At 31.1% G+C, this 19,170-nt stretch overlaps 1 long non-coding RNA gene and 1 pseudogene across 1 annotated transcript; both read right to left on the bottom strand.

Annotated features, from left to right (window-relative positions):
* Window positions 1-81: 81 nt before the first annotated feature.
* On the bottom strand, window positions 82-8,047 carry LOC131650471 (uncharacterized; annotated as a pseudogene).
* Window positions 8,048-13,145: 5,098 nt separating this feature from the next.
* Window positions 13,146-13,825, bottom strand: LOC131647278 (uncharacterized). Its single transcript, XR_009297770.1, has 3 exons — window positions 13,730-13,825; window positions 13,355-13,447; window positions 13,146-13,268 (listed from the first exon to the last, which is right to left on the bottom strand). It is a non-coding gene; the product is annotated as an uncharacterized LOC131647278 (long non-coding RNA).
* Window positions 13,826-19,170: the final 5,345 nt, after the last annotated feature.

Here is a 19,170-nt window from a genome sequence, read left to right as displayed (position 1 = left end):
ATAGCTATGCACACAGACTATACAAGAAATTTTCACTAAGAGACGACAAAGGCATAAGCCATGCATGCTAATAATTCATCATTATTTTATCTCACAGTCTTCTTCAACTTCACCATCTGCAAAAGTTCAAAATTCCTTAAATTTTACTATATACACAGTATACATATATAATTGCAGCGTATAGCCAACTCGTAAAAGTATTGAGATCTAACCATTAAGATTAACGACGCTGTTTGCTTGAGTATCAGCATCACGATTATATTCCTTGAACATAAAAAAGACATGTTATTTATGAACAGATTCCAAATATTATATACATATATTAAGCAATGAAAGTAGCATGTTCATCTTCTAGTTAAAAAGTGGAATATGCATTTTTAATTTCTAACTTAAAGAAAACATTAGGATCACATCACTTCTTTGGTAGATAGGCATGCAAATTAAAAAATCCTGAAATTGGTTACCCTTAAAATATGATTTATCTTGAATGACAGAAACTTATTCTTCAGCTCTTTGCCTCGTTGCATAAATAACTCATATTCTGATTTTTTACTTTCCATAAACCTTAATCTATAAAAAAAAAAAAAACAATAACAAGTGAGAGTAAAATGATTAGAAAAAGTATAAAAAGTTCAAAATTTATAGCAGATAAGATGGTAGTCATAATCTTGTGGGTCTTTGTGAGTTTTTGCCTAACATGAATCGAAAATTGGTAGGAACGAGTGGGATAGTCGTGATAAATCCTAAACTCATGAGATCAATCCTGTTTTTGCAACACTCAAGAAGCTGCAACCGGCTTCACACGTAGAACTTGTGAGCTTATTGCTTAAAATCAATCTTCTGTTTAAAAAACCACTAAATTCACAAAAGGCTCTCTAAACTAAAAACCATTGTCTCTATATACATTTCTTAGGGAACCACCTAGTTCTCTAGAAAAAGAAACAGTATTACTTAAAATCAATCTTCGGTTTAAAAAACCACTAAATTCGCAAAAGGCTCTCTAAACTAAAAACCATTGTCTCTATATCAGACATTCCTTAGGGAGCTACCTTGTTCTCTAGAAAAATAGAAAAAGAAACATAAACCTAAAAGTTTTCTTTTTATCATAGATACAGACTATTAAGAGATCCAAAATTTCTTTTTATCATAGATATAGACTAGTAAGAGACTCGTGCTGTCGCACGGGTGTATTATTTATGGTGTAGTATTTCTTAAACGATGCGAAAAATATAAAGAAAAGAAGTTTGAAATTTTAAATTGTGAAATTATTTGATTTTGATTGTTAATACATATTCTAATGGTTATAATTTATTCTCTCATGTAATATGATGAAAAATTATGACAAATAATATAATTATACAAAATATAATGGTAAACTTGATAAATGATGTATTTAGATACACATGTGAATTTAAATAGATTTACATAATTATAAAATAATCAATTACTATATAAACTCAATTATATTAAATAATAATAAAAAACTTGTAACATGGAGAAAGAAAATAAATTTACATTTGAAAATAAGAATTGTATCTTCAAATAATTGTAATAATTTGATAGTGACCCGTTAGATAAAAATAAATGTAATAATTTGATATTGATTCGTTAGATAAAAATAAATGTAATAATTTAATAGTGACCCATTAAATAAAAAATTGTTTGTCTAAATGACTATGTAGTATTATTCAATTTGATAAAATAAATTTTTAATTTTATTGAAGTTAAAAAAAATAGATTAAATAGTACTTGATAAAAAAACATATATTACTAAGACCTAATTAAAATTAGTTTTGAGAGTTATCGTTAGAAACACTTTATAGATCTCATTATCTTAGGTAGTACTCATTTCTAAAGTAGTATTCATATACATTTTAGTGTTTGACAAATCATTGAAAAAAAGTGTTTGTAACAGTTTTCTTATTTTGATTTTTCAAAATTCTGTTTTGATATTCTAAATAATTTGAAAATAAGTATAATAATTATTGACATAAAAAACTAATATTTTTTATATTATTATATGTTTACATCAGGTAAACCCTCCAAACTAACAGCGACAAACAAACTACAACCCTAAGTGCCCATTAAAAAAAACTTCTACAAAAAAGTTATTGATCATGCATCATGTAGTCCTTTCAAGCAAAAAAGGAGAATACACTAAAGCATCCAACTGAAATCAAACTCCATATCAAATTTGAGCCAATGACATCAATTATCAATGGATAACCTGAAGTTCATCATTTCAAATAACTCCTGTATATATCATTTAAAGATAACATAGTTAGGCCGCATATATAACACAAAATATACAGGATGCATATTTAAATGCGAAAAATGAGATTAATTACTATATTTTTTTGTGATCCTAACAGTTAAACAAACACCACATTGTAATAAAGGCATCCAGAAAGACAACAAAACCAAATAGATGCATATGATCCATGTTCTGCATACAGAAAGACAACAAAACCAAATAGATGCATATGATCCATGAGAACATGGTGGTGCATTCATGGAAAGTACAGGCCACTTTCAAAACATTAGAAACTAATCTAGATTGTTTAACATTTTATAAAAATATTTAAAAGTGTTAGTATTTACTTAAAAAATCATTTTGCCGAAGTTAAATTGGACTAAAAATACGATTATTTTCCATTTAAACAAAAGTGACGTATTATATAACAGAGATGGGATTTAAAGATGATTGTGACACTTCTACTTACAACTTAATGTGGAACTAAAAGTAAAACTAAAAAGCCACCAAGCATATGTATAGAAATTGGGAAAGTAGCATCAAGAGTGGGTTCTAAATGATCTATTATGTTATGAAATGCTATTATCTTTTTATTCAAAGATACATCCACAAAGAACAATCAGGAGGGTGATCTTTTAAATCATCAAAAGATACAGCTACACACTGTCATACCCCTTTATCACTGCATGATGGAACATTTTTGAAATAGATTATACAGCATATCAGTGAACAACTATACTACTCATCTTCACATGTGTTAAGCATCAATTTTGTTCACCTTAGTATGAGGAACCAAAACATTTTTTGGTATAGGCATCCCTCTAGAGCTTGTTAATTCCTGGGCTTATATAAGTTTTGACTGTGTAAAGTGATTGCTGTTCAAAACTTATATGCCAATAAAAATCAAGATATATAAACAAAATTTTGATAAGGAACATTCTATTAAATACGTATACGAAAGAGAATATCCACCAGCACAAAGGAATTAAAAGAGAATTATCTCCATATTAACTTATCTACGAATCGCCGCCTAAAACAAACCTGAGATAAGAATTTTTGCAGAGCTGTAACTACACGAAATTGATGATGCCGTCTAACTCTGGAAACGCCTCCCAGAATGACACCCTCCAACGGAAACCAGCCAACAATGAACCAAACCTGCCAGACAGCGCATTACCAAATCAATCCTGCAAGAAACAGCTGCAACAAAAATGAAGGCAACCTTGTCCATTAAAGTGCATTAAATAGTTTTTGAAGAAAACGAATTACTAACATTCAAATTGAATTATTAAATATATGTAATCAATTTGTATTTGCTAAACTTGGGGTAAATTTATAAATTATTTTCTCAACAATTTCAAAAGATGTCTGGGGAATATGCAGACCACTGTTTTGAGGTCCTTACGCCAATTTAGTTAGAGACATTGCAGTCTGACCAAATCAGTCATATCTTTAGGATCTCTAGCCACAAGCACTGAACATTTAGTAGATATGTAGAGAGCAGATTTTTTAGAAAAGGAGGGAAAGAGAGTAAAAGAACTTTGATTATTAGGGATTCAAAGAATTAAACAAACAAGAAAGAGAAAGGAGGGACATGACCAGAACAAGAGGAAAAGAAATAACCCAAAAAAAAAAAAAATAACCAATGAATAACATCATTTCTATTATTTTCTCAAAAGGAAAGTTCTGTGTAATATACAGGCTCTGTTTGGTAAAACTAGCTGGTAGTTGATGATTTTTAGCTGGTAGCTGATAGCTGGTAGCTGATAGCTGGTAGCTGATAGCTGATAGCTGGTAGCTGATAGCTGATAAGTTAATTTAGTGTTTGGTAAATTAGCTGTTATACTAGCTGATAAATACAAAATGACATAAAAGGACATTCTTAATTAAGAAATCGATAGTCTCATTATATTATTGTATTATATAATTAAATTAATTTTTATAAAATAAAAATACATATATTAGTATGCAAAAAAAAAATTAATATATATTAAAATTAAAAATACATCAAAATATATCGAACAATTATATATAAATTCTTAAATGAACTTATATAATAAAATTTATTTATCAATTTAATGAAATTTATAAAATAACATCATTACGATTTTGAATTCAATCATACTAATTTAAAATAATAATCTCTTAATGTTTCACGAATTTAAAAATTAGCAACACTATCTCTACATTCATTACAAGGCATGTAATTTTAATATCGTTAAAAAATATTAAATATTGCATTTTTTTAATCGACACGAATATAATTATACAACGCAAAAACTGTTTATATATATATATATATATATATATATATATATATATATATATATATATATATATATATATATATATATATATATATATATAAGTAAGGGTAAAATTGTATTTTTGTTAAAATAATAGGGGTATAAATGAAATAAAAAGTCACAAGCTAAAAGCTCAAAAGCTACTTTAAATAGCTTTTGAGAAAAAAGCTAAAAGCTAGTAAAAAAGGCACAAGCTAAAAGCTAAATGACAGTTACCAAATAGAGCTTTTTTATTAATATGAGCTGAAAAGCTAAAAGCTAAAAGCTCTTTTTTTGGTGTTACCATACAGACTCATAATCACAGTTTATTACAAGTTCTTAATGGGTAGCCTATTTGGGTAATGTGGGACCCTAACACATTAACTTTTATATAATTACATTTTTTTATATTACTAATTAGCTATATCACCATATGTTCATATTAAAATATAGGGTTAAACGTTATTTTGCCCCCTGCCATTTGGGGCGAATATCAAAAACCCTGTAAAAAAAACACGGATTCCGTCCCTGCCATTTGTAGATTCCCCTGTTTTGCCCCCTCACTGAATGTGGTCAACAAAAATGATGATGTGACGTGCTGTGTTGGATTTTTTTATTTTTTTATTGCTGACGTGGCTGCCAACTGGATTTTTTATTAATTTTTAAAAAAAAAATCTTTTTTTTAAAAAAAATTATTACTTGTCAAATTATTATTTTTAAATTTTATATTCACACTTTTTAATTTATTTTATATGAATTATTGGTTTAAATGATAATATATGATAATGTGTTTAGTATGGTGAGAGTTGAACCCACCACCTTGACATTACAATACTAACAAGGTATCCATTAGGCTACATTATTTTTAATGTAATACCAATACACTTAGTTATTTTTATAGCATGCAAACGCTTTTTAAAACTGAACCAACTAAGACTAATAAAATACCCCCTCCGTTTTTTATTATAAGTCGTTTTGGAAAAAAAATTTGTATTTAAATATAAGTCGCTTTACAATTCCAATGAATAATTAATGCTATTTTTTCTATTATATCCTTAAATATTTATTATTCTCTCTCCTTTCAATTATATAAATTTATCTTCCATATGTCATTAATGAAGGATAATTTTGTAAAAACCTTCATAATTTTTCATTTTCATACAACAATTATTATTTTTCTTAATCTGTGTGAAAAGTCTAAAACGACTTATAATAAAAAACGGAGGGAGTAAGACTAAGTTAATTAAAACTAAATTAATTAAATTAAATTATAATTAAACATAATTAATCAAAACTATACTAAACTAAATTAATTAACACTAAACTAATTAAAAATAAATTAAACTAAACTGAGTTTGATTTAGTATATATACTAACGTTAATTTTAAAATAAATTAATATATTAAACTAAAACTAATATAAATTAAAGTGAATAAATTAAAACTAACTTAACTAAATTGAGTTAAATAACACATTTTAACGTTGAATATATAAAACTAACTTAATTAACACATTTTAACGTTAAAAAACTAAAAAAATTAAATAAACTAAATTAATATTGTTATATTCATTTTTTTAATGTTAAAAAACTAAACTAAATTAAATAAACTAAATTAAAATACTTAATAATAATAAATTAATAAAATTAAAATAATTAATGTTAAATATTTTTAATTTAATTTATATTTTTAGTTTATTATAATTTTATTATTTTCAGTTTATTATAATTTTATTATTTTCAGTTTTTAAATAATGTTTGTTTAATAATTATTAAATTTATTTATAATAAACTAAATAGCGTTTTTAGCATTTTAGTAATTATTCATTTTAGTTTAATATTTATTATTTTTATGTTAATTTTATTATTAATTATTTTTTTAATTTTTAATTTCAGGTTAATGAATTTTTGTATGTAATTATATATTATAAACCAGTTAAATTTATTTTGCCCAAAAATAAGATTTAAATGAATTCAAGACTAAAAATAATGCTGGAATCATAAAATCCTAGACTAGAAATTAGAAAATAACCAATCATACCAATTGCTAGGATTCTCACGTGTATTTTGTTTTGCTTTGCTTTATTTAATATTAACTAGATAATATATAGCGTTGTAGAGAATACATAATATAAAAAGGCAAATTGGTATAGTGGTAAGCACTCTTGTATTCAAGGGCAAGGTCTTGGGTTCAATACCTTGTTACTACAAAATTCTTAATTTTTAAAACTTGCAATTATATATATTTACGTATGAAAAAATTTAAATTTGGCCAACATGAAAAAAAATTTAATTTATTTTTGTTGACCACATTCAGTGAGGGGGCAAAACAGGGGAATCTACAAATGGCAGGGACGGAATTTGTGTTTTTTTTTAACAGGGTTGTTTTTTAGATTCGCCCCAAATGGCAGGGGGCAAAATAACGTTTAACCCTAAAATATATTACTTTTATATAATTACATTTTTTATACTACTAATTAGCTATCATATTAAAATATATTTTAATATAATATGATCGGGTGTTTTACTACTTTGTCTGCTAACAATGGTATTATTAGGAATAGTGCATACCAACAACTATGAAGAGTTTCAAAAATTCTGCTAAGCTATATAGGCTATTGCACCACTACTTAACAATGTTGATGGATACTTTGTATTTTTTTAGCAATAACAAACCTGATTACAAACAAGTAGGGAGTCTCCTTTAACACATACATGCTTAAATCCTTTCTTGAGAGCGTGTTTTAATCCTAAAATCAAGGCTCTGTATTCGGCAACATTATTAGTAGCCATACCAACTCCTTCGTGCAATCGATAGGCCTGCGGACAGATAAGAGTATGTTCTTTTTATATATTTTTCACATAATATTATAAAAATGATTTATTATTGGTACAAAATAGACACCTTATTTCCATCATCTGCCCTCAAAATTTCTCCCGCACCGGCAAGTCCAGGGTTTCCTTTAGATGCGCCATCAAAGTGAAGTGTACAAGAAATCTGAAATAATTTTGTGATTGTATTAGCTATTTTATGGATAAAAGAAAGTTTGAATGTAAACCTCTATTTAGACATAATCAAAATAAAAAGATAACTACATGTAAAGATACATATTTGAACTTCATCCTTGCCTTAAGTTACTAAGTCAACCTCTTACAACTGACATATGATATTAACCACGCAAAAGACCAAAACTAACGCAAACCTCTTACGTCTGACATCAGATATTAACCACGAACCACTTACGTCTGACATCGGATAGTAACCACGCAAAACACAAAAACTTACGCAAGTATTAGTAGACAACTTTGTCTGTAATTGTAATCCACTTATACCATGCTTCTTTTGCACATTTGTTGAAAATGATAATGATCCACCTCCCTTTTGTATAAATAAAACTTTCGTGTTACTCAAATCAATAACTGAATTTATTGGTTGAGGATATTCGAAAATTGACAACTCACATTAGTATCAAGTTGCGTGTCACAATTCTGTGACAACGAATTTGTCATAATTGTTCTTCCTCCGCGAGAATTAGGATTCTGAGAAAAATTTTATCTCTTTTTTAAGTTATATGTTTCGCCAATTACAAACTTGCAAGTTGCAAGAGATATGACACTATTAGTATAAGCCGTACAAAACATAAAAACAGTTTTAAGACACTATCACAAATAATGTTAATAATAGATGAAAACCCATGTATTCAAGGTCCACCACAAAATACATAGTAAGGTGTTAATTCCATAGAATATAAGAGGAATATTTTCTGATAACTCACACTATCATCAACTTGCAATGCACCTTGCAAGCTCTTTGATGAGGAATTCACCACAACAACTTCTCCTCAAGAAGAATATGGATCCTAAAAGAATATCAAAATCTTCATGAAGTTGAGATTTTTTTCTAATAGCAAAATTTACAGAGACAAATGGCATAAGCTTAAGTTATAAGATAAAATGATAATTAAAGATGAATCACTATGCAATTGAATCCAACATAATAAGAGAGGAAAATCAATTAGCTTTGCTAATATTGCTATAGCGCCATATTATAGCGGAGTTTGGTAATTATGGAAGACTAGGAACGACCAAATTTTGAAGATCTCGCATGGTGCAATGGTGGATAAAACCAAGATGGTGTCGTGGCGATGGTTCCTAGCAAATTTGACTAATTACCCATTTCTTTTTGACGAATGGCGCTGGGATCCTGGGCTATTTTTTCTACCTAATAGACACAATTTCGGATGCTATCTCTGCTTTTCAGGGTAGTCTAGTCTAGAGGCTATTTCTATAGTCGAGTTTGGAGAAGGGAGTGGGATGCTTTTGTTCTGGGGTTGGAATCTTGCATTTTGGTATTTTTTGTGTTTTTTCTCTGGTGCAAAGTGGCAGGGTTGCTGCCTTTGCCTGCAATTGTTGTAGTGCAGAGGCTTTAATTTATTTCTGTTCCCGTTTGCCAATTGTTCTGTTTTGCATAGTGGTTTTCCATTCTTGGACAACGATGTGGCTTCTCACTCATCGGCTTTTGACGCAGAAAGAGGGTGTGTAGGGGAAGCACTGCAGCTTCTGAGGGTAGCTTGGTTGCGTCTGGTTTTTCCTCTTTTAATTGAGGCGGGCCTGGTCTTTTAGCAGCAGTTTTGCTGCTTTTCATGAAACTAATACGGTTGTTGTGTAAGAATTTGTTTTGTGGTTTTGCCCATTATGATCCCTTCAGTAAGTGTATTCTAAAAGTCAATTCTTGCACACCTTGTGTTGGAATTGAATTCAATTAATATATTGTATATGTTCAGAAGAAGAATAAAATAAAAAACTAGTGTTCCTTAACATGTAATTTAATACAAAGTATTGCCCAGTTGCGGCTATAGCATTGTAGCAATGTGAACTATCTGTTTTATCCATGATTGACAGCATTGAGGAAAATGCAAAAGTTGCAGCATAAAGTTCAAGTTAACAAAATCAAGCCTTTGGACGAACAAAATAAAGACTTTCATTTATATAGTAGTGACACATTGAAGTCGTGTTTGGTGTTATACACTTGCTAACATCTAACACCAATACACTTGGTTACATTCAAGTATCCTATTTCTCAAATTATTATCTTTATCGAAGCGTATTGTCCAATTATCCGGTATATGTGTCTGCTATTCATAGGCCTTAATCCCATGTAATCAGAAAATTCACAACAAATTTAACACAACAACAAAAATAAGAAGAAAGAGTGTCTCAAACCTGATAACGACAAGGAACAAGTTTTCCAAAACTAGCTGCATTAACATTAGCAACACTGATAGAGTAAGTAGCTCCTTTAAGCCCATGTGAGACAACTTAGATATTATATGTTTTGATGAAAAACATTTCATAAAAAGAAAAATAGGAATGGTTTAATGCACCTCAAATATTATTGTTTATCCACTTTAGTAAAAAATCAACACTATTCCATGAGGTTTGGGAGTTTGTAATGTGTTTGTGGCAGAATTATGAGGTGTATGAAGGTCTGCTTCTTGCTCAGCAGATGAGTGTGTGGGCCAGATAAATGTAGATTCTATGGAGGTTGTAAGGAGTGTAACGAATAGCACTATTGGGAGAGTGTTAATTAATAAGATTAAATCTTTGGTGGATTTGGAGTGGGAAGTGGGAATTAGGAATATCTATCGAGAAGATAATAGATGGGTAGACATGATCGCAAAGAGTGGTATTACCATGGAGGAGAGATATGTTTCCTTTGAATAGTGCCCTACGCATTAGAAACAATTCCTTGAAGATGATTGTAAGAATTTGGTGTGCTTTAGTATTTTTTTTCTTGTTTGGGTTTAGGCCCTTCTCCTTTTTTCCAAAAAAAAATACCAAAACTTTTTTTAAAATTTGAAATAATATTCCAAATATATTAAATTCATGCGTAAATGTAAAAAAAAAAAAAAAAATCAAAAACATTTGTTTTTGAAAAAAAAATCAAAAATCTACTTCCAAAATAAATATAAAAGTATACTTCCATATCCAAGCTTAAACTCCATTGATTTTCTAGAGTCCCACAATTTTGCTTAAACTCCATTGATTTTCTAGAGTCCCACAATTGCTAAATCAAGTTTCATTGATTATTGCATTAGCACCCCTTAGATCAAATATGGCAAGGGCATAAAGTTTCATTGATTATTCCATTAGCATCCCTTTGATCAAATATGGCAAGGGGATATTTACCTACAACTTGAAGTGGACTGATATAAAACGCCTGACCCTTAAGTCAAAAAAATTTGTGTAGTTTTTAATTATTCTGCAATATAATATTTTCCTGCATTTTTATATTTTCTATGTTTTTATTCGGAAGTGTACTTTCAAATTTATTTCAAAAGTTAATTTTTAGACTTTTTTACAAAAAAAAAAAAAAAAAAAGGATATTGGTGTATGGATTTAGTGTAAATGAGTATAGGGTTTTAATACGTGCATCAAAAATGAAATGAATATCACTTAAGACTAAATTTTAAAGAAAAAATGAAATGAATATCAAGACGTATTTTGTATTTTGATATGAAGAATGTGCATTCGAAAAATACACTTTCAAATTCTAAAAGACATTTTCAAAATTCCTTCAAGAAATTTTTCCACCATTTAGCGCTGGATAAACAATTCCCACAAAAAATTTCTAAACAAGATCCATTCCAATCTATAAAACGGTGAATCAAAATTAAACTATTTTTTTGGATGCCATACAACTTTTCTTACTTGCAAAAATTCTGGAGTGAAACACAACTATTTTATAAAATTCAAATCATTATAATGAAATACAACAAGACTAATTTAAGTTAAATAATAATCTTAATCGAATTAGCTTACAAAATCTTAATTTTTTTTATTCTCAACAGAAACATTCTATCTTTAGTCTTTGCCCGGGTTAAATAATACCTTTTTTAATTTAATTAAAAATAGTCCTTTGCATAATAAGAAATCCAAATAAAAATTAAAGTTTATACAAAAATAGAAAGTCAAATAGATAACAAATTGCGTCGCTATGGCAAAACCAATTCATTTAAAAACTTTTGAAAATTTAGGATCACATCTAGAATTCCTATTTGCTTAGATAGCTATGCATACACTATACAAGAAATTTAGCTTACACCTACCCTTATAGCAAAAGCACTTCAATTTTCACTAACAGAAGACAAAGGAACAAGACATGCATGCTACTAATTCATCATTATTTTATCTCACATTATTTTATCTCACAGTCTTCTTCAACTTCACCATCTGCAAAAGTTCAAAATTCCTTAAAATCTACTATATACATATTATACCTATATAATTGCAACATATAGCCAAGTCAAAAAAGTATTGAGGTCTGACCTTTAAGATTAACGGCACGGTTTGCTTGAGTATCAGCATCGCGGTTATATTCCTTGAACATATAAAAAGACATGTTATTTATAAATAGATTCCAAATATTATGTACATATCTTAATCTTCTAGTTAAAAAGTGGAATATGCATTTTTAATTTCTAACTTAATGCAAACATTATGATCATTACTTCTTTGGTAGATAGGCATACAAATTAAAAAATCCTTAAATTGGTTACCCTTGGAATATGATTTATCCTGAATGACGGAAACTTATTCTTTAGCTCTTTGGCCTCGTTGCATAAGTAACTCATATTCTGGTTTTTTATTTTCCATAAACCTTGAATATATAAAAAAAAGCGAGAGTAAAATATTAGAAAAGTATAAAAAGTTTAAAATTTATAGCAGGTAATATGGTAGTCATAATCGTAATATGGTAGTCATAATTACGATCTAGAAGGTAGAATCGCACATTTCCACAATCTTGCAGGTTATTGTCGAGTTTTTGCCTAACTTGAAACCATATAAGGTAAAAACCATATAAGGTAAACAAGTGAGTTACCCTAAACAGATGTGACCCAGAGAAAAAGGAAAAGCGGATTCCGATTTTGAGATTATATGAGCAAGTACAATTCTCATCTCCATTAACATATTTTCTTTTCCAATAATATATAAGTGAGCTTGAGTTACTATGATTCAAAGAGTTAAACAAGAGAGAAATAAGGAACCAGAGGATTCAAAGAGTTAAACAAAACAAGAACAAGAAAAGAAAAAGGAAAGATCCAAGAACAAGATACAATAAATTACATAATTTTTATTATTCTCTAAAAGATAAATCTTTCCTAATTACAGTTTGTAACATTAAAAAATGACAATTTGTTACACTTTACAAAATGAATGATTACGATTCTTATTTATATCCTGTCTAACTTTACTAACATAAACGTTCTTCATTGGTGGCCTATATGGCTAATGTGGGACCCTAATACATTAACTTCTATATAATTACATTTTTTTAAAACTACTAATTAGCTATATCACCATATGTTCATATGAAAATATATTTTAATATTTTTGGTAGGAGGTTAACATGTCGGTATTAGAATATGATCGTTTTTTCACTACTATGTCCGTTAACAATGGTATTACTAGGAATAGTGCATACCAACAAGTATGAAGAGGTTCAAAAACTCTGCTAAGCTATAGGCTATTGCACCACTATTTAACAATATTGATGGATATTTTGTATCTTCTAGCAATAACAAACCTGATCACAAACAAGTAGGGAGTCTCCTTTAACACATACATGCTTAAATCCTTTCTCGAGAGCTTGTTTTAATCCTAAAATCAAGGCTCTGTATTCGGCAACATTATTAGTAGCCGTACCAACTCCTTCACGCAATTGATATACCTGCGGAGAGATATAAGAGTATGTTATTTTCATATATTCACATAAAATTACAAAAATGATTTAGTATTGGTACAAAATAGAGACACCTTGCTTCCATCATCTGCCCTCAAAATTGTTCCCGCACCGGCAAGCCCAGGGTTCCCTTTAGATGCGCCATCAAAGTGAAGTGTACAAGAAATCTAAAATAATTGTGATTGTATTATTAGCTATTTTATGGATAAATGAAGTTCCAATGTAAACCTCTATTTAGAGATAATCAAAATAAAAGATAACTACATGTAAAAGAAACATATTTGAACTTCATCCTTGCCTTAAGGTACTACCTCTTACGACTCATGTCTGATATTAACCACGCAATAGATAAAAACTAACGTAAACCACTTACGTCTGATATCTGATATTAACCACGAACCTCTTACGTCTGACATTTGATATTAACCATGCAAAACACAAAAACTTACGCAAGTATTAGTAGACAACTCTGCTTGTAGTTGTAATCCACTTGTACTATGCTTCCTTTGCACGTTTGTTGATAATGAAAATGATCCACCTCCCTTCTGTATAAATAAAAGTTTTGGCTTACTCAAGCCAATAATTGAAATTATTGTTTGAGGATATTCTAAAATTGGCAACTCACATTAGCATCAAGTTGCATGGCACAATTATGTGACGAGGAATCCTCATAATTGTTCTTCCTCCGTTAGAATTAGGATTCTGACAAAAAATTGATCTCTTTTTAAAGTTAAATGTTTCTCCAGTTGCAAACTTGCAAGAGATATGACACTATTGGTATAAGCGGTAAAAAATATAAAAACAGTTTAAGATGTTATCACAAATAATGTTAATAATAGATGAAAACCCATGTATTCAAAGTCCACCACAAAATACGTAGGAAAAAGTTATTTTGGACAAATAAAGAAGCCTTTATTCCATAGAATATAAGAGGAATATTTTATGATAACTCACACTATCATCAACTTGTAATACACCTTGCAAGCTCTTTGATGAGGAATTCACCATAACTCCTCTTCCAGAAGAATATGGATCCTGAAATAATATCAAGGGTTAATGAACTTTTTGGTCCCTCTAAATATTGCAGATTTCGTTTTTAGTCCCTCCAAAATTTTCCTTTAAGAAATTGTCCCTTCAAAATTTTTCGTCTAAACTATTGGTCCCTAACGTCAAATTTGCTAGAGATTAGCTACGACTTTAGCCACGAATTAGCTACGAAATTTGACGTTAGGGATCAATAGTTCAAAAGAAAAATTTTGAAGGGACGATTTCTTGAAGGAAAATTTTGGAGGGACTAAAAACGAAATTTGAAATATTTAAAGGGACGAAAAAGTTTATTAACCCTAATATCAATCTCTTCATGAAGTTGGGACTTTTTCTAATAGCAAACTTGTCAGACACAAATGGCATTAGCTTAAGAAGTTATACGATAAAATGACAATTAAAGATGAACCATTATGCAATACAATCCAACATAATAAGAGAAGAAAATCAATCAATATTCTCTATTAGCATTGCTAATATTGCTTGCTATAGCACTATAGTATAGCGAAGTTTGGTAATGTTGGAAGGTTGGGAACCACCGAATTTTCAAGATCATATATAGTGCAATCGCATGGTGCAATAGTGGATAAAAGCAAGATGGTGTCGTGGCAATGGTCCCTGGCAAATTTGACTAATTACCCATGTCTTTTTTACTAATGGTGCTGGGATCCATGGGCTATTTTGTCTATACCTAATAAGCACAATTTTGGATACTATCTCTGATTTTCAGGGTGGTCTAGTGGCAATTTCTGGAGTCGAGTTTGAACAAGGGAATGAGATGCTTCCGTTCAGTTGTTAGAATCTTGCTTTTTGGTATTTTGACGGTGTATTTTCTCTAGTGCAAAGTGTCGGGATTGTTGGTGGTATTCTAGAGGTGGTATGTGATAAATTATAGTGCTGTAAGATTCTGCAGAGAAAACTATTATTCGTCACTTTTTGTACTATACTTCTACTGGTGGATAACCATTGAAAAAACTATGCATTTATTGAATTCACCACACACTTCTTGCTATCAACTTAGCATTACAAAGCCTTTATATAGGCTTTAAGGAAACTGATAGAGAATACAAATAGGTTAATAATCAAGATGACAACTCTTTGGTTCTTTCGTAATGCTTAATAAAGATAGTGGTGGTTACGACACATTAATTTTAACACTACCCCTTAGTGTGTTGCTATTTAACTCCCATTGCTTCTCTAAGTCGTTGAAATCTTCCTCTTGGTAGTGCTTTAGTAACAGTGTCTGCAAGCTTCTCTTGTGAACTGCAGAACACTAACTGCACATCGCCATCTTCGATCACACTTCAAATGAAGTGGTGCTTTATATTAACATATCTTGTTCGACGGTGGAAAACAGGATTCTTCGTCATGGCTATTGTTGATTTATTGTCACAGTGAAGCAACATACTTTCTTTTTGCTTTTCTCCGATATCTTCAAGTATTCTTCTCAACCACAATAGTTGTTGTGTAGCCAAACTAGTTACAAAATATTCTGCTTCAACTTAAGATTGCGCTACAGTGTCTTGTTCTTTTGAACACCAAGAAATTACTCCTGAACCCAGGTTGAACACATAACCAAAAGTGCTTTTCATGTCATCAACACTTCCAGCCCAATCACTGTCACATTAGCCTGTAGCTTCAAGTTTATAATTCTTTTCAAACCTGCTCTATGGTTCCTATGACATACCTTATAACTCTTTTTGCTGCTCCAAGGTGTAAGTGACTCGATTTACTCATAAACCTTGAAAAAAAACTGGCAGCGAACATTAAGTCGGGTCATGTAGCTGTTAGATAAAACAAGCTTCCAACCAAACTTCTATACATGCTTGCATCTACTAATCTTCCACCGTCCTCCTTCTTCAATTTTTTATTTACTACTAAGGGGATGTCGATTGTTTTGCAGCCATACCTTCTGAATTTTTTTAGAATATTTTCAGCATATCTCTTTTGACAAATAAAAACTCCATATTCATCTTGGTAAACCTCAATACCAAGAAAATGATGCAGCAAGCCAAGATCAGTCATCTCATATTTTTTCATCATTTATATTTTAAAATTTTCAACCATTTTCTTGTTGTTACCCGTATACACCAAATCATCAACATAAAGGGAAACAAGAAGGATATCATCCTTACCTTAATGCTTCACATACAAGTTATGCTCATTCTGACTTCCTTGAAATTGTTCGTTACGAGCAAAACAGGTGGCCAGCAACGGTAGGCTTGATCTTCGATGATGATTGAGAAAAAAGGGGGTTGTACCTGCAAGGTACTCTGATGCCAAAGTAAGTAAGAGAACAACAAGGTACAACAGAAAGTATGAGATTTTGGGCAGAGTTTTGATTACATTGTCCTCTAGGGGTAGAGGGTTATTTATGTGTTTTCATGGAGCAGAATGGATCTCCTAACATTTGGGCTTGGGTGTATTTTCCGGCCCAGAATATAACAGACCTTTGACTAGGTGTTTACTAGTCGTGAGCGGGATCCCAACGTGCTCGGCTAATCCCCAGACATGCTTGAAATGTTAGATAAACGTTACGCCCTCTTGGCTTTCGTGGGTTGGGCCAATGCTTATTGGGCTGGTCTACACCAAAGAGTGGATTGGGGCAATTGGAACATTTAGGCCCGTCCATAACAGAAATCCTTGTTGAATGAAGTAGCTGTCAATTTCAGTGTACCATGTTCTAGGGGCTTGTTTCAACCCATAGAGAGCTTTCTTCAACTTGAAATTTTTTTCTTCTTGGCCTGTAGTCACAAAGCCTTGAGGTTGTTGCACATATACCTCTTTTTTTAATTCTCAATTCAGGAAAGTTGACTTCACATTAAGTTGGTACTGGTTCCACCCTTTTTGAGTTGTTACTGCAATAATTGTTCGTACAGTATTCAATCTTGCAACAGGGGCAAAAGTTTAAGTATAGTCAATTCCAGGCTGTTGTGCATAGCCTTTTACTACCAATCTAGCCTTGGCTCTTTGAATTGACCCATCTGGATTATGCTTCAATTTGTACAGCCACTTTACTCCAATAGCTTATTTGTCATTTGGCTTTGCAACTAGCTGCCATATTTTGTTTTTTTCAATGGCATTTATTTAGTCTTGCATCGCATTCCTCCAAATATATTCTTCGATTGCTTCGTCAAAATTTTCTGGTTCCATAACTCAATAGTTGCATCTTGCATAAATATCACTCAAATCCTTCAATTTTACTGGAGTTGCATCTTGCATCTTGCATCTTTCTTCCATATTTGTCCTCTTTTGTTTAGGAATTTGAGCATAGCAAACACATCTACAAAATTTAAGATGGTTCACCAATGGTGTTCTTCCACTCCAAGCTTCAAATGGAGTCTTTTTCCACACGGCCTTTGTTGGACACCTGTTCATCAAATACACAACAGTGTTAACGGCCTCGGGCCAAAAGGTTTTAGGCAAACCTTTCTCAAGTATCATAGATTTCGCCATCTCCATCACGGTTTGGTTCTTTTTTTCAGATACACCATTTTGCTGAGGTGTATAGCCAACAGTAAGCTGTCTTTCAACACCTTCATCTTCACAAAATTTGTAAAGTTCATTTGAAGTGCACTCCTTCCCACGATCACTTCTCAGCATCTTTATAAATCTTCCATTTTGTTTTTCAACTAATGCTTAAAATTTCTTAAAGATTACAAACGCTTCAAATTTTTTATTCATGAAATATACCCAAGTCATGCGGGTAAAGTCGTCAATAAACAAGATAAAATACCTGTTTTTTCCATGAGACAGAGTATTCATAGAGCCACACACATTTGTGTGTACAATTTCCAACACTTGTTTGGCTCTCCATGCACCTTCCATTGGAAATGGTTGTCGGTGGTGTTTGCCAAACACACAACCTTCACACACACTAGATTTTTCTTTACTTCTTGGCAGCCCATATACCATCTTCTTTTGATAGAGTAAATTGAGGCTTTCGTAATTCAAATGCCCAAGTCTCCTGTGCCATAAACACGAGTCATTCTCTTCTCTGGCCATCATGCTTACATTTTTCTCATAATTGAAAGATAGTGGAAAGCTCATGTTGCTAGTCATCTTCACAACAGCAACACTTCTTCTTTCTGATTAAAAAATTATGCACTCTCTATTCCAGAAGTTGTCCAATGCTAAGCAAATTTTTGTCTAATTCCGGCACATAAAGCGTGTCATGTATGAATTTGCTTCCTTGCTTCGTGGTGACTCCAATGCTTCCTTTGCCTTTCACTTCGACATGTTCTCTATTGCCCAATTTAACTTTTGAGTCGAATGAAGAATCAATGTTTATAAATGCTTCCTTCTGTCCGATCAGATGGTTGCTACAGCCGCTGTTCAAATACCAAACATTTTTACCTTCTTCATGAAATGCTTTTTGACAACCAAAAAACAAATTTCCTTCATCAGATTCAACTTCTGCGTACGAAGCATGTTGCTGATTTGCAAGACGATAATCCTTTTGAAGGTACCCGAATCTCTTGCAATTGTGGCATTATGGTTTGCCTTTGCTCCAACTGTCCTTCTCGTCATGCGTGTCGCTATTACAAATTTTGCACCATTTGTTTGATGCTTCATTCCATCTTCCACCATTTGCGCCTCTTCCAGATCTGCCACGTGAGTTTCGACCTCTGCCTCTTCCAAATCTGCCATCTCTAGAAGACACACCTCTAGTTTGTATTTGGGGCTTATTTTTACCATTGTTGGGCTGAATGTTGATGACATACCCCAAAATTTGCCCATCATATTTATTCATATTTCAGTCCATCTGACTTTCAAATGCTCAAAGATACAAAAGAAGGAAGCATGCAGTCTCTCTCCTAAACAACAGCCTCTAAACTAGGGTTTT

Source organism: Vicia villosa, linkage group LG2 (assembly GCF_029867415.1).
Source record: "Vicia villosa cultivar HV-30 ecotype Madison, WI linkage group LG2, Vvil1.0, whole genome shotgun sequence".
In the NCBI taxonomy this organism is placed as follows: Eukaryota; Viridiplantae; Streptophyta; class Magnoliopsida; order Fabales; family Fabaceae; genus Vicia; species Vicia villosa.
This window is presented reverse-complemented; position numbering and strand designations above follow the sequence as displayed.